Source organism: Camellia sinensis, chromosome 3 (assembly GCF_055761805.1).
Source record: "Camellia sinensis isolate YWXY chromosome 3, ASM5576180v1, whole genome shotgun sequence".
In the NCBI taxonomy this organism is placed as follows: Eukaryota; Viridiplantae; Streptophyta; class Magnoliopsida; order Ericales; family Theaceae; genus Camellia; species Camellia sinensis.
Window position 1 is genome coordinate 113,072,033 of NC_138963.1, and position 15,051 is coordinate 113,087,083.

Here is a 15,051-nt window from a genome sequence, read left to right on the forward strand (position 1 = left end):
AGCTCATAACTGAAATGTTCTCCTCAATAATATCAAATAGGATGCCAAATATTACTAATAAGGATGCCAAAATGATACCAACATGCAATCTACTAAGGATACCAATATGCAATCTAGAAGATTTAACAATCATAGCTTAAGTATTATGTAGAATACCAAATATTGCTCATAACAGGTTAAATGCAATATAATCTCATGGAGCTAATGTAAATCCAAAAAATGAAGCATGTTCAAGGCATAGTAATCCATATGCCAAGAAAAATCATGAATTTCAATATATAGCATACATTTTAAGCATAGGCATGATTTTTAGGCAAGAGCATCATCAAAGAGTATACATTCCAAATCATATGAAGCATAATCAATCTTTTTCATATCAAAGTAATAGCAGTATTAGCTCACAGGAAATAAGATAGAATTTTTACCCCAAAAGCTTAAGAGAGTATATGAGGCATACGTTAGGTTCAAGAGATGGAAGCTTTTTAATCTTCAATTTTCTTTCATGAGGAGTTCATCTCAAAAGGGTTTAACAAGTATGTTAGCAAAATGATTTCTCCCCCTAAGTTGGTTCTACCTTTTCTAATGTGATTTGTGTAAATATAGCATTCATAGAACAAACACTATTACTCAATATAAATACAATACAAATCACTTCTTATCACAAATTCAAAAAGTGAAAAATAATTCAATGATCAAACAAGAGTTTGGAATGCTATTTTTTAGAATTTTCAAGTTGTAGCACATAGCATAATATGCACAAGAAAATAGTGTTATGCTCTTTGTTTTATTAAAAAATGATGCAACAATCTCATTTAATCACATAACATTATCAAGAGGCATTTTCATCAATTCAATCCACATACTCAAGTGTGATAAAACATTTTACTTAATGTAGAACACAACATGAATGTTATAAACAATTAATTCAACAATTTATCAATCAAAAGCATTTCATGAGATGTATGCCAATATAATCCATATTCAAAAGATATTCAATAGGATAGATGCAATGTCTCTACAGACGTATGATACTTCTTTTCATTTAGACATTGTTGATGGATCATAATCAACGAATTTCATAACTCATTCAAATATTCCAATGTAAAGCATATAAGTATGAAATTTTCATATTGAGCATATTCTTGAGATTTTAAATGTACAATTCAAAATATAGATAGTATACATCTCAAAAACATGCTATGACATCAAAATTGATTCTACAAAGATATGACTAAAAAAGGAATCAACATATTAGTAATAAGAAAGCCTTTTTCATTTTGAATTCTACAACAGAGTTTTGTGAAAGAAGAAAAGGCTTCATCTTTGTGTTCTAAAAACATAACCCATGTAAATCTTGAATAATCATCAACAATAACAAGACAATAACGTTTACCGCCTAGACTAGATGTCCTTGAGGGACCAAATAAATCTATATGCAATAGTTGTAAAGGTCTACTTGTGGAAATATGAGATTTTGATTTAAATGATGTTTTAGTTTGTTTTCCTTGTTGACAAGCACTACAAAGATGATCTTTTTCAAATTTAATTTTTGGCAATCCAATGACCAAATCCTTTCTCAAAAGTTTAGCAATTAAATTCATATGAGCATGACCAAGTCTTCTATGCCATAACCAACTATTTTCATTATTAACATATAAACATTTAACATCACTAGCATAGAGATCATTAAGATGAAAAACATAAACATTATCATAGCGATTACTAATGAATAAATCTTTATGATCATTTGTGCTTTCAATTGTGCAATGTGATTTATTAAAAATAACTCGATTACCTTTATTACATAATTAACTAATACTAAGTAGGTTATGCTTAAGTCCATCAACAAGTAAAACATTTTCAATAGAAGGGTTAGGAGAAATACCGATGCTACCAATACCGATGATTTTTCCTTTCTTATTGTCTCCAAAAATAACAAATCCTTCATCTTTCGATGATAGTTTAGTAAATAATGATTTATCTCCGGTCATGTGTTTGGAACATCTACTATCAAGGTATCACTCCTCTTCTTTAGCTTTGCACTTAAATCAAACCTACAAGATAACAATCAAGTGTTGGTTTTTGGTACCCATAGTTTCTTGGGTCCTTCTTGGTTAGTTTTGTTAGATCCCTTAATAATCCAAATCTTTTTAATTCCCATGTTCATATTCTTTTTGAATGGACAATAAGATATATAATGGCCTTTCTTTCTACAATAATGACAAGTAATATGAGGGTGTGTCATGAGAGGTGCCTTTTCAAAAATTGTATTGAGATTCTTTTGTTTCTTAATAGGGTCATATCCAATACCCGCTTTATCAAAAACACATCTTTGATTTCCAAGAACCATGTTGAGATTATCTCTTCCTTTTACAAAATTTTCAAGTGTTTTTGTTAAATCATCAACATTGTTTTTTAAAGTAGTTTTCTCATTAGAGATAGTATCAACATCATTTTTCAAAATAATTTTTTCTTTCTTTAATTCTTCTACATTAATAGATAAAGATGCAACAGATTTCTTTAACACATTATTTTTGGCACAAACTTTTCTAAATTCATTTGATAGTTCCTGGAATGCACTTTCAAGTTCTTCATAAAGAGTAGTTACCTCATCTTGAGTAGAGTCTTCATATTCAAGAGCCATGAGACATAAGTTGGCTACTTTATTTTCAATTTTATCACTTGAGCTTTCATCATCACTTTCTCCCCAAGCTGCTACCATGGCCTTTTTGTTTCTTTTGTAGTCTTTTCCATGATTCTTCAATTTTGCACAATCGATCTTCATATGTCCAGGATTTTTGCACTCATAGCGAATAATAGGCTCTTTCTTGTTATCTTTGTTGTACTCTTTCTTGAAAGGTCTTCTTCTTCCATAATTGTGTTTTCTTGAAGTGCTTTTTGAGATTTCTACTAAACATGGCATAGCTTTCATCCTCACTGGAGTTTTCATGTTCTTCTTCATTTGATGAGGCTTTGAATGCAATTCCACTTTTCTTTTTATTTTCAACATCCTCATGTCCTTTCGTGGTGATCTCAGGAGTCATAGGGAACCCATAAGCTCATCCAATCCAAGGGTGGAGAGATCTTTGGCTTTTATAATGGCGGTGACCTTTGCTTCCCAATTCTTTGGTAAACACCTAACATTTTTTCTTACCAACTCACTGTTAGTATAAGTTTTGCCAAGAGATTTCAAAGAGTTTACAATTTTAGTAAATCTAGTAAACATACTTGAAATAGATTCATCAGAGTTCATTTAAACAATTCATAACTATGAACAAGCATATCAATACGAGATTCCTTTACTTGGTTTGTACCTTCATACTTCAAGTTTGTCCCAAATTTCTTTTGCCAAATCACAGCTTGAAATTCTATTATACTCCGTAGAGTCTAATCCACAAACAAGAGTGAGTTTGGCTTTAGCATCGGCTTGCAATAATTTGTGATCCCCCTCATCACATTCATCTTTAGTTTTAGGTACAGTAATATTGTCTACTAATATGGTAGGAATTTTTGGACCTTTGGTGACAATAATCCACATAGCATAATCAGTAGCTTGTAGGTATAGGGTCATCTTATCTTTCCAATGACTATAGGTGTTTCCATTAAATAATGGTGGCCTATTGTTGGCTTGTCCTTCAGTAGTGCTAGTGCTAGCTAAGGTTGCCATGGATCGAAACTCTTAGATGGTTAAATCTAAAGCAAGAGTCTAGGCTCTGATACCAATTTCTACCCAAAAGACAACCTAAGAGAGGGGTGAATTAGGTTTTCACAATTAAAATTAATAATATCTTAATAAAAATTATGACTAATACAATAGATAAATATAATTAATGAAATAAAAATAATTAAAACAAGTGTCTTAACAACTATGTCAGTTAATGATTTTAGCACAGTAAAAATGTAAAATATAGCTATGGCAATTTAAAATAAAATAAAGAGATAAGGGAGAGAGAGGCCAACAAATTATAGTGGTTCGGCTTCAACTCGGCCTACGTCCACTCCTCAAGCTTCACTTGAGATTTTTCACTATCTTCTAGCTTCACAGGAGTGCTAGCAACCTCTTTACAAATGGAGCAATCCTCCACGGATTTTACACAGACTTCACAAGTCCAAATCCTTGCAAATCTTAAGTGATTCACAATCACTCTCAAGATTTCAAGAAAACAGTGTTTGCAATACTTTTACAAGATGAAATGATATTTTTGCTTTCAAAGAAAGCTTACAATAAATATCTCTCAAAGATAGATATATAAAATGAAGCTTTGATTTTTCTGTAAATCTCACACAAGAAAGATGGGATTAAAGCTATAAGGCTCAGTGTATAATTTCTGAGAATAGATGTAAGTGATTATAGATCAAAGAATATTTTTAGGTTTTTTTATAACTTGTTTACATTAGAGGCTTTGGTATATATAATAAAAATTATAGTCGTTTATAGCTGTTGTAGTCATTTGAATTTATAGCCGTTTATAGCCGTTGTACTTCCATCATTACTAATTTGAATTTATAGCCGTTGTACTTCCATCATTACCAATTTGAATATTTTCCACTCCATCATTACAAATTTGAATATCTTCCACTTGAACCTTTTGAACCTTTTGGCCTTTTGAACCTTTATAACCGTTTATAGCCGTTGTACTTCCATCATTACTAATTTCAATATCTTTCATTTGAACCTTTTGGCCTGCTGTTGTGCTAGGTTGTTTGAACCTTTGTTTTGGGCTGTTTCAACTCCTGATTTAATCGAATATTAAATACATTCTAACAATATTTAGGATAAGGTTTAGGTGAGAAATAATGGGACAAAATAAATTTTGATTCTATTTTTTTCTTTCAAATAAATCATCAAAATAAATTTTGGATTCTATTTTTCTTTTTCAAATAAATTAAAACATAATTAAATATATCATCAAAATAAATAAGTCTAACATTAGCAGTGATGGATTGTGATGGGAACAAAGCATCAGGACCTGATGGTTTTAATTTGTTGTGCTTCCAGAAGTTTTGGAAGGTCATGAAGGGTGAGGTCATTAACTTTGTGAATGAATTTCATAGGAATGGCAAATTGTTAAAAGGCATAAACAGTTCTTTCATAACCCTGATTCCTAAGACGGACAATCCAACTGGGCTATCTGACTATAGACCTATAAGTTTGGTGGGCTCGATTTACAAAATCATAGCAAAACTTTTGGCAAGTAGATTGAAATCTGTTATGCCATATATCATTAGTGAACCCAGTCTGCGTTCTTAAATGGAAGAAATATTCTAGATGGTGTGCTTATTACTAATGAGGTTGTTGAGGGTTGAAAGAAAGCCAAGAAATAGGGAGTTCTTATTCAGTTGGATTTTGAAAAGGCATATGATTCCATTAATTGGGGCTTTCTCTTCTCTATGTTTTGTAAGTTTGGGTTTGGAGCTAAGTGGATCAATTGGATGAAAGAGTGTGTAACAACTACAAGAGTCTCAATGCTTGTCAACAAATCCCCTGCTGAAGAGTTTAGCCCTCAAAGGGGTCTAAGGCAAGGTGATCCACTGTCTCCTTTTCTGTTTAATCTAGTAGCAGAAGGTCTTCATTTGTTGTTGAGCAGAGCTTGTGAGCTAAACCTTATTAAAGGGGTGAAGGTAGGCTGTGAGGGAGTCTTGTTGACTCATTTACAGTTTGCAGATGATTCACTTCTGTCTTGTGAAGCTGAGGTGGAGGAGGTGAGAAAGTTGAAAAGGGTGCTAAGATGTTTTGAAATCTTGTCTAGTCTGAAAATAAACTTTCACAAGAGTGTTGTATGTGGTGTGGGTGTTTCTATAGAGATGATGAATGGAATGGCTGCAGTTCTAAATTGCAAAATTAAAACACTGCCACTCAGCTATCTGGGGCTGCCATTAGGAGCTAATCCTAGAATGAAGGCCACTTGGAAGCCATTTGTGGACAAAGTTAAAGGTAAGCTGGCTGGTTGGAAGAGGGAGATGTTGTCTTTTGCATGGAAAAATGAGAGTGAAGACCAAGGAGTTTTTACAGAATCTGGGTATGATAGCTCAAGGTGCCTCTACAGTTTGTGTGTCTTGTGGCAGTGGAAGTGAATCAGTGAACCATGTACTAATTTGGTGTCCATTTGTGTGGAAAATTTGGGCTAAAATGCTAAAATGGTAGGATGTCCAAGCTGTTATACCTAGCTCAGTGGAGAGCCTTCTTACGTGGTGGGCAGGGGGGAAGTTGAGGAAGTTAGAAAAGAAGATTTGGGGAGTAATTCCATTGGTAGTGATGTGGTCAATATGGAAGTGCAGAAATGATTGTGTGTTTAGAGCAACTATCCCAAATTTGGAGGATCTTTGTGATTTAATCAAGCATAGGATTGTTTTTTGGGCAAAACCACACCTTACAGATTTCTGCTTTTCAGTGCAGGATTTCATCTTTAATTTGAGGCAAATTAAAAGGTGCTTGGGTGGGTTTGTGGTAATTATGTGAATGCTGCTGTGTAAGCTGGTGTTGTGCTGCTGTTCTATGACTGTGTGGGTTTTGCATGAAGCTCTGCAATTCTATGTTGATTACTGACATGCTGTGTGTCTTGGTGAACTCAATACTCTTGGTTTGGGCCGGATGTGTCTGTATGCTCTGTAGTTTTGTTTTGGAGTTTTGGGGTGAAAAGTTGAGTTTTGTGCCTCTGCTGCAATTGTGCCTTTGATGTCCTTCTTATGTTGTATGTTGGTATCGTAGTTATTCATCAGGTGATGCTCAAGTGGTGGAGGCTTAGTAAATAGAGGGGACCTTGTACTCTGTGTGAGTGTTTTGGTTTGTACAGCTAAGTGAACTAAAAAGTTGTTGCTGTTTCAGTGGTCATTCTACAACCAGACCAGCCAGATCTGGTGCTGTTTATAGGTGATTTTGGAATTGAGGATCTTCAGGTTGCTAGTAGTATTGCGGAGCTAAAAGTTTGCTACTTAGCCTTCAAGATTGATAGTAGTGTTGTTGTTCTGTTACTAGTTTTGCTCTGTTCTGGTAGTGTTTTGGGTGTTAATGCTTCATTTTTTTGTTTATCTCCTTTTGTTGGTTTCTCATCAATTGGAGCTCTGAGCTTGAGATAGCTCCGAGCTCCTCTTTATTGGTGTACTTTACTCTTTTTGTATGTTTCCATCAATAAAGATTTTTTTTTGCCGATCAGAAAAAAAAAAGTTATTCAGTGTCCATGGAATATGGCCGACTGGTGCCGCAAGATGATTGTTGAAAAAAATGAACAACCTTAGAAATATTGACTTGTAATTATGTTTCAATTTTAAATTGTAAATACCAATAGCAATCAAACAACCAACAACAAATCGTCACAACGATTTAATGTGAAAAAAATCACAATTGAAACACCTCTAATTGTGATAAAAAAAAATCATGGGCTAGGGCCACAAAACAATTCACTAACAAGAATAAAAAGAATTACACATAAGTACCCTCAGTTACCTAACGAATCCACACACGAATTGAACCAAACCCGATGTGCCCCTTCCACCACCGTCTTCACCTCGGAATTGCTTTGCCCAACATTGAATCCACAACGTTGATTCAAATTCATGACGATGAGCTACTCTAGAATCTACCAAAGCTTCAGGCTGAAGTTCCCAAAATCCACCATTGAACACCTCTCTCTTTATGTGAATAAAAGAACGACAATAACCCTCGATGTTTATCTTGATTTAGTTCGTTAACCAATCAATCACTTTCTATACGTTAAGAAAACTCATATAAAAACACCATCTAATATAGAACACTTTGTATTTTACTTCTCTCTGAATCTGAATGAGTTAAATCCTAAAAATGGCAAATGACACACTTTATAGTAAATGAAGTCGCAATGATCACTAGAGTGCACACTTTATCGCTTGAGTGCAGTTTGAGTAAAGGCTATGCAAAACATATAGGCCAACCGCCCAAGAACAACTTCTACCACTCAAGCGATAAAACAAGTTTTCCAAAAGTTCTGAATGCAGGTTGAAATACTGGATGTACTATTTCACCGCTCGATGTACTATTTCACCACTCTTGCGGTCAATCAAATTTGGCTTCGAGGGCACTGCTCCTCAACCCCGCCTGGGCACTGTCTCTGACCCGCTAGGAGGTGCGGCCTATTAGACCCCTGCAAGCAAACCAAGAAGCTTGATCCCTATACATGGTCAATGAAATAGAAAACAAACAATGCTTAAAATACAGAATGTCAGCAAAAACTCCTTTGCACTGGCACAATTTAGCTTGGATTCACATCTAAACACTCACACTAAAACAAAAGAGCGAATAAAATTACAATTAAAATGAGTTTTGTGAAACAAGATTGCCAATTACAAAAGCCTAACAATTGTGATTGCTGAATATTGTGAGGTTCACTATTTTATGTTGGTGATTGAAGAATAACTTGGTAGAATGGTATTTTGTTATAGATTTGTGAGATGGCTATGTGGTCCCATGGGGCACTAAATAAGTTCCCAAAATAGTAGTTTGTACTCAGGATAAAATAACAATCACTTGATATTGTTGCTATAGCAAGTGGAGAAATTACAAATCTGTAAAAGATTATAAAAAAAAATTTCAAAAATATGAGATGTGCAATTTTTTCTATGCGACAAAAACCTCAACAAAAATTGCACTCTCCACCTTTTAGTAAATAATTTTCTCACTTTCTACTATTTTCTAATTTTCTATTATTTTGTAATTTTTTATAGCAAATTTTATAGAAAATAGATGGTTTTCACATGAGTATACCCTTGAATATCCAAAAACGTTCAAAGAAGATATCACACCAACTCATTAGTCAAAATCTTCTACTCAAACCGCAATTTACCTTATTAGGACAGTGTCACAATTTGTTAATGATTTGTCATCATTAGTCTCAACCATTCACAACCTAAAATATTCTTAGATTACACTTTAACATACCCACCATCTCTTATTATCAGATTGGGACTGCTTTTTCTCTAGTACTAATCTAGGTTGGAGAGGTCTGTTTGGACTTATGGATTTTATTACATGTTTTATTTTGATAATTCAAATCGTTTATTTTATCAGGCGTTGCATGTATATTATCCATAAAAAAATAAGTCGATTCGATATTCACAACCCCTTCATTTTATAGAATCTATCTCTAAAAAAATTAACTCTCACATGTTTGATTGGGTGGATTGGAGCATGGGATTGGGATTATTAATCCATGGGCCCAATTATCCTATGTTTGTTTCAACATTTTGGTTTAGGATTATTAATCCAATGGATAATTAATCCAACAAATTTGTAGGATTATTAGTAATGGGGTAGGGGTGGGATAATTAATCCAATGGATATTAATCCAATTGGATAGTGTTTACCACACTAACTTAATAGGATTATTAATACTTCACTATTAGTCTTGTGAATCAAACATGACCATTGGTCATGTATATACATTAATAAATACCAACATTTGGTTAAATTGAATTTGTTTTTAAGTGATAGATATTTAATTTTTTTCAGTCAATTTATAGGATAAGAAAATTTGCTTGTGTTTTTTCTTTTATTTCATTGGGATCAATTTATAAAACTCATAAATTTGTTTTTATGTTTCTTGATTTCACTGGGTTTACTTCGTAAATTGTCAAAAGATTTGGAAAAAATCTATATATACTAAAAAAAATTAAAATTTTTTGAACCTTTAGTGGTGTTGTACAAAATCAATTAACATCTCTGGAGACAATCTCCTTTGGACTTGGATTTGAAGCTCAAAATTCCCCTTAAATGGTCTATGTTTAATGTCTTCATAATATACTTTCGGTCAGATTTGTTTTAAAAATTAGGAAAATCCAGCCTGATGCAATATGCCCTAGATGTTTGATGGAGGAAGAAACATTAGAGCACATGTTTTTCCAATGCCCAGAATCCCAAAGGGTGTGGAGAGGCAGCCCGTTAGGTCTTGATTTTTCAGTTGGCCCTCCAACTCATTTTCCTAATTGGCTTGAACAATGGAGGACTGGACTAAAGAGTAATGTTAAAAATCTAAAAAATTCTACTAAATTTTCTACCAAATATCTTACACGGGGCATGCATGTGAGACATTTGGGCTAAAAGGTAATGATTGCATTTGACAGCTGGTTGAAATACTGTGGGGCCATTTGGAAGCAAAAGGAATAATGCAATTTTCCAAGGAACATCTTTAACATGTCATCAAACCATTACTCTTGCTCAAGATTTGTTTGTTTCTTCGACACGGAAAAATGAGGTCCAAGAGTTTAATGACCATTTGTCTGAAACTGAATCTAATGCCTTACATTCACCAGGTCATTCCAACAAAACATGTATACTTGTTAATGATATTCTTTAGGATTTGATTTTTAGGGTTTCAAAATTGTAGTGGATGGGTCATGAAGACATGAAGATGGACAAGGAGGGATAGCTTGGGTTTGCTACAACGGGAGCAATGAACCAATAGCACAAAAGGCCAACCAACCGAATTTGCCATCAACTTTTGCCGCGGAGGTTGCAGCATGTAAACAAGCTATTCAATAAGTGAAGGAAGTATATCCATATGTACTGATTCTCAAGTTTTATCTGATGCGTTATTGTTGACTTTTTTGGTTTTCGAAGGTTAAAAATATATATAGAGCGTGCCAGTAAGAATCAATAAGTCTTTTACATAAATAATAAATATCAACCAATTTATCAGAAAGTTGCTTTGAAGTACTTTTAACTTCGATGAAGAGGATTTTTATTGGTGACTTGTTTTATGAGAAAATTCAGAAGAGCTAATCACAAAAGTAAAAGAATGAGGAAGAGAACAGTGTTAGAAAATAAATTTTATTAAGTAAACTGATGTTTACAAATGTACCTTCGCACTTCCATAACTTCGAAAGGGATTACAGTGTGAACAAACTAACTTAGAACTACTACTAAGAAACTGAGATGCAGTGTGAAAAGTAAATGAGTGGAAGGTAAAGAACTAGGAAATAAATAACTGGAAAAGTAAAGAATTGGAAAAATATAAAGTAAAATAAACTGGTTTCTGGATCTGGTTTTGGTTCTGGTGTCCTCCACTATCGGCTTTCTTCTCTATTTATACGCTCTGATAGTGACCGTCGAAGTGGCTGATAACTGTTGAAGTAGATGATAACCGTCAAAGAAACCTCCATGATCATGGGACATGGTTTCAAGCATTTTGCCTCCACTAAGCCATTTCTTGCAATTGGGCTTCCCTCCTGAATTTGAATTTAAATCTTCAAGAAACGTTTAGCCATGTCACCTTACTCCTTTCGATTGTTCTAATACTTTGTAAATCCATTGCCATTGATATAATTTGACATGTGTCCTCTAATGACTGGAGATCTTTCCTAATTCCTCAAATCACCCCTAATGGATCACGCATCAGGCTGTGATTGGCTTATACAAAATATATGGCTAACACAAAATATATGACTAACATTACCCTCGTACTAATATAACCAAGACTTGGTAATATTAGTGGAACGATACTGCCCACGTTATGGGACATGCATGGTAATTAATCGTTCTAGAAGTATAACCATCTTCAAGTAACATTTAAAACATTGAACTTCCCCCTGTTCTTGAACCTCAATTACACTATTTGTGTAAACGAAGAGAATTTTACATCCTTGATGGCTAATAAAACCTTCTCCTTCATTGATCAAGCATATGAAGAGGTTCTGGACAATGATGGCCGACCTTGAAAGAACTCTTATGCATTTATTAGCCATACTTATCCTCCTCCATTTATACAAGTCATGGAGGCTTTCGTAGAATATGCACCTTTAGAACAAAAGCTTGCTCATATGGACCTCAAAGGCTTTTCATCTGCTCCAAAGGTCTCTACTTAGGATGAGGTTGTTTCCTCTTCTGAAAAAGCTACTAGTTGGAATAGTTGGCCAAAACCAAACTAACTTCAGACAAGGAAGCGAATTCACCATAGATTTTTTGAATTCGATGACCCTACTTTGGTTCTTCTTTCTTATCGTAGCTCAGTCGTATATCCTTATGTACCATTTGATCACCTCCACTGCCTGGAAGACAACTTACTTTCAGCGTGGTATATCTTCACTCTACCAACAAAAATAGTGCGGAAGACTCCCAATCCAATTGAAACTCTAGGACTAAGTCCCTCACACTTGGCCAAGAAGGCAAAACTCTGCTCTTTTAACTGGCTAGAGTGTGTGGATGAGCCCTAATTTCCTTCTTCTTTTGGAATGGACCTAACTGCACCTCCCCTTCTTCATAATTCTAACTGGATTGAGGAATTGAAACTCAGTCTCTTTGAAGACTGATATTTTTCCCCATACCAAGCCCCAACTCTTCCTTCTGCCTACCAGCAATATAAAGCTCAAACTTTGCTTCCTGCCTTCTCTCACCTATCTTTCGAAGTGCTCCGAGACGACATCCCTCAGAAGAACCTTCTATGGGCTTGTGATATAGTCTTTCGAAGCCATACCCTCAATCTAGTGGCTTAAACAGAACTCTATACCTTTTTAGATTAACTCCCTCTCCTGCTCAACTGTCATAAAAATGCCCTAGCCACCAACGAATCATTGGAAGAGATTTATGTTACTCGTATTCAAACCCAGTATGACGCAGAGAATCTCCTTGAAGAATATGAAGACTTCAAGAACCACAACCCAGCATGTGGAGAGGATGCTGATATGGATGGAATGGAAGAGGTGCAGAAGGCACTGAAGCAAATAGAATTTGAGGTAAAGGCCCAACAACTTTTCCACCAAATAAGGGCATACCAACTAGAACAGCCCCAATTAGATAGGATAGAGGAAAGGTTAAAGAGACAACATATATTCATTGAGTTTTGATAGACTAAGTTCCATGACTTTGTAACCTTTTTCATTCCGTATTTTTACGAAATTGAGAATGTAACCAAATAGGCCCCTCAATGTAATCATTTATTTATTCAATAAAATATGGGTTTCTTGTTTTCAATTATGTGGTTTGTATTTGTAAATATGCATGTCTTTGATCTCAAACTCGTTAGCATATTAGCAAAATACTTGCTTCAAAGTAACCCATCCATTTCGAAGCCAAGTCAAGTATTTCAAAGTACACTTTCCCTCCTCAAAAGGAAGCAAAATGTTCCTTTGAAGGAAATTTTCTTGGTAGAAAGTCCAAAAAATGTGCTTTCAAGACCTTTGAAATATTAAATGGGTCCTAACTCCATATGGGTCAAAATAAAACCCAAATAGCTTGGAATTACTTGACCCATTAGGTTAAATGGTTAACTCAGACAAGAAGGTATAAAACCCTAATTCTTGCGCTCTTACCTATTCATTTGTCCATTTCTAACTCTACCTCACCTCTGTCCTTACTTTAGCTCTTGTTCCTTCTACCCTTGCTTTTACTTCTTCAATCTCTTGTTTAACTCTCGTCAATGGCTACTTATTCTTTTACAAACCTGCCAGTCAATGAATGTTTTCATCCCTCAGTGGCTTTAAGGAGATGCATAAATGATGAAATAGCCAAGTACAACGAACTAGAGTGCCACAATGCAATTGATGGAAAGTACTTCATCCCTCGCCACCATGCAAAAGGGGATTATGTCCTTGGCCCTATTTTTATTGAGGCTCAGTGCAGTTCCCCTTTTGTGCCTATGCTTAGAGGATCACTACCTTCTTTACGAAGGGAATTTCAATTGGGAGGTTGAAGAGCCACTCAACCCCATTGCTGCTAGCCCACATTTAAGACTGAATGGAAGGAATGGTATGATAGAGTTGTCGAGGCCAGAGAACCTATGTATTGTTGATGCCCTTCGATTTTCCTGGTTCATAATTCTTGAAGACCCCTTCTTTATCCCAGCTGCTCTTTGTTTTTGAAACTCTGCTTTTAACTTCTTCCAATTCCGGTGTGGTATGATGGCCCCCACCGTACTTGATGCGTGTCATCTTCTAGGGCTTTTACCTATTGGTGACCTCTTTGGTCCTGATTCTTTGTTTCGATGAAAAGAATCTAAAGGATATGACCTACTCCCCATCAATGATCCCATAAACAACTTACATGGTGAAAGTTGTTGAAATGCCTAGACGGCTTATGCCCCAAAAGTATGACATGAACTAAAGGTAATGGGACCTTCGTGATGAAGCCCATCCATAGAAGAAAAAGTAGCCCAGACCTTACTGTTTCTTTCTCTATTCCTACTTTGAACCCTTTTTATAGTGATTTTATAGAAGTTGAGAACAACAAGGAAGGTTTAGTGACCGACCGAGAATTCTTTCCTTTTATTCTTTACTGGCTTTGTAAGTTTTTTTTGGGTACCTTTTCCCAAAAATTAATGCTTGAATCTATCCCTCTTGCCAAGGCTCTGTCTTTGAAGAAGAGGATAGCCTTGGCCCCTTATTTTCTAGGCCATGTGTATAGGGTTCGCTCCCAATTTTGTGAAAGGCCTCTGGAACCCAATCAAGGAGGCCCTATTTGGGTTCTCCAACTCTGGATTTTTGCTTACTTCATCGATTTTCACTCTTACTGCCTGAAGTTTTTTGGTGCAAGAGCCTACCACCTACGGAGAGAATTATGCTAGAGTTTCTTTGTATCTTTCTAGTTTTGCTTATTATTTTTCTTATTTCCACAACCTACCAGCGTCCATTCGCCATTCCTTCTTTTGCCCCTTCGATGCTAATGTGGAGAGAGCATGGTTGAGGACTTTCTTGGTTGATACCAACTACTCCAGGCCTATTCATGGGGAGATGTAGGCCTCAATTTGGATTCCAAGGAAGCTTTTCATTGGTACCCTAAACCCCAGGGCCTACAAGTGTATTGCTGAGGCTTACTACCCTTCCCAATTTGCAAGGCAATTTGGGCTTACTCAGGGGATCCTAATCCCTCTCAGTAGCCTCTCCAACTCTGATCTTGATACCAGAAATTCGAAGGTGCCAAAATCCATGCTAGATGAAGCAATGATCAAGGTTGTAAAGGATTTCTCTAGCTTTGAATTTGTGCCCTTCACTAGCCATAATGGGGTCATGAAACAATTTTAAGATTGGTGGACAACCAACATAGAAGTGCAGCTTGCCACTCCCACCCTAGATTTGCTAAAAGAGTTGGAT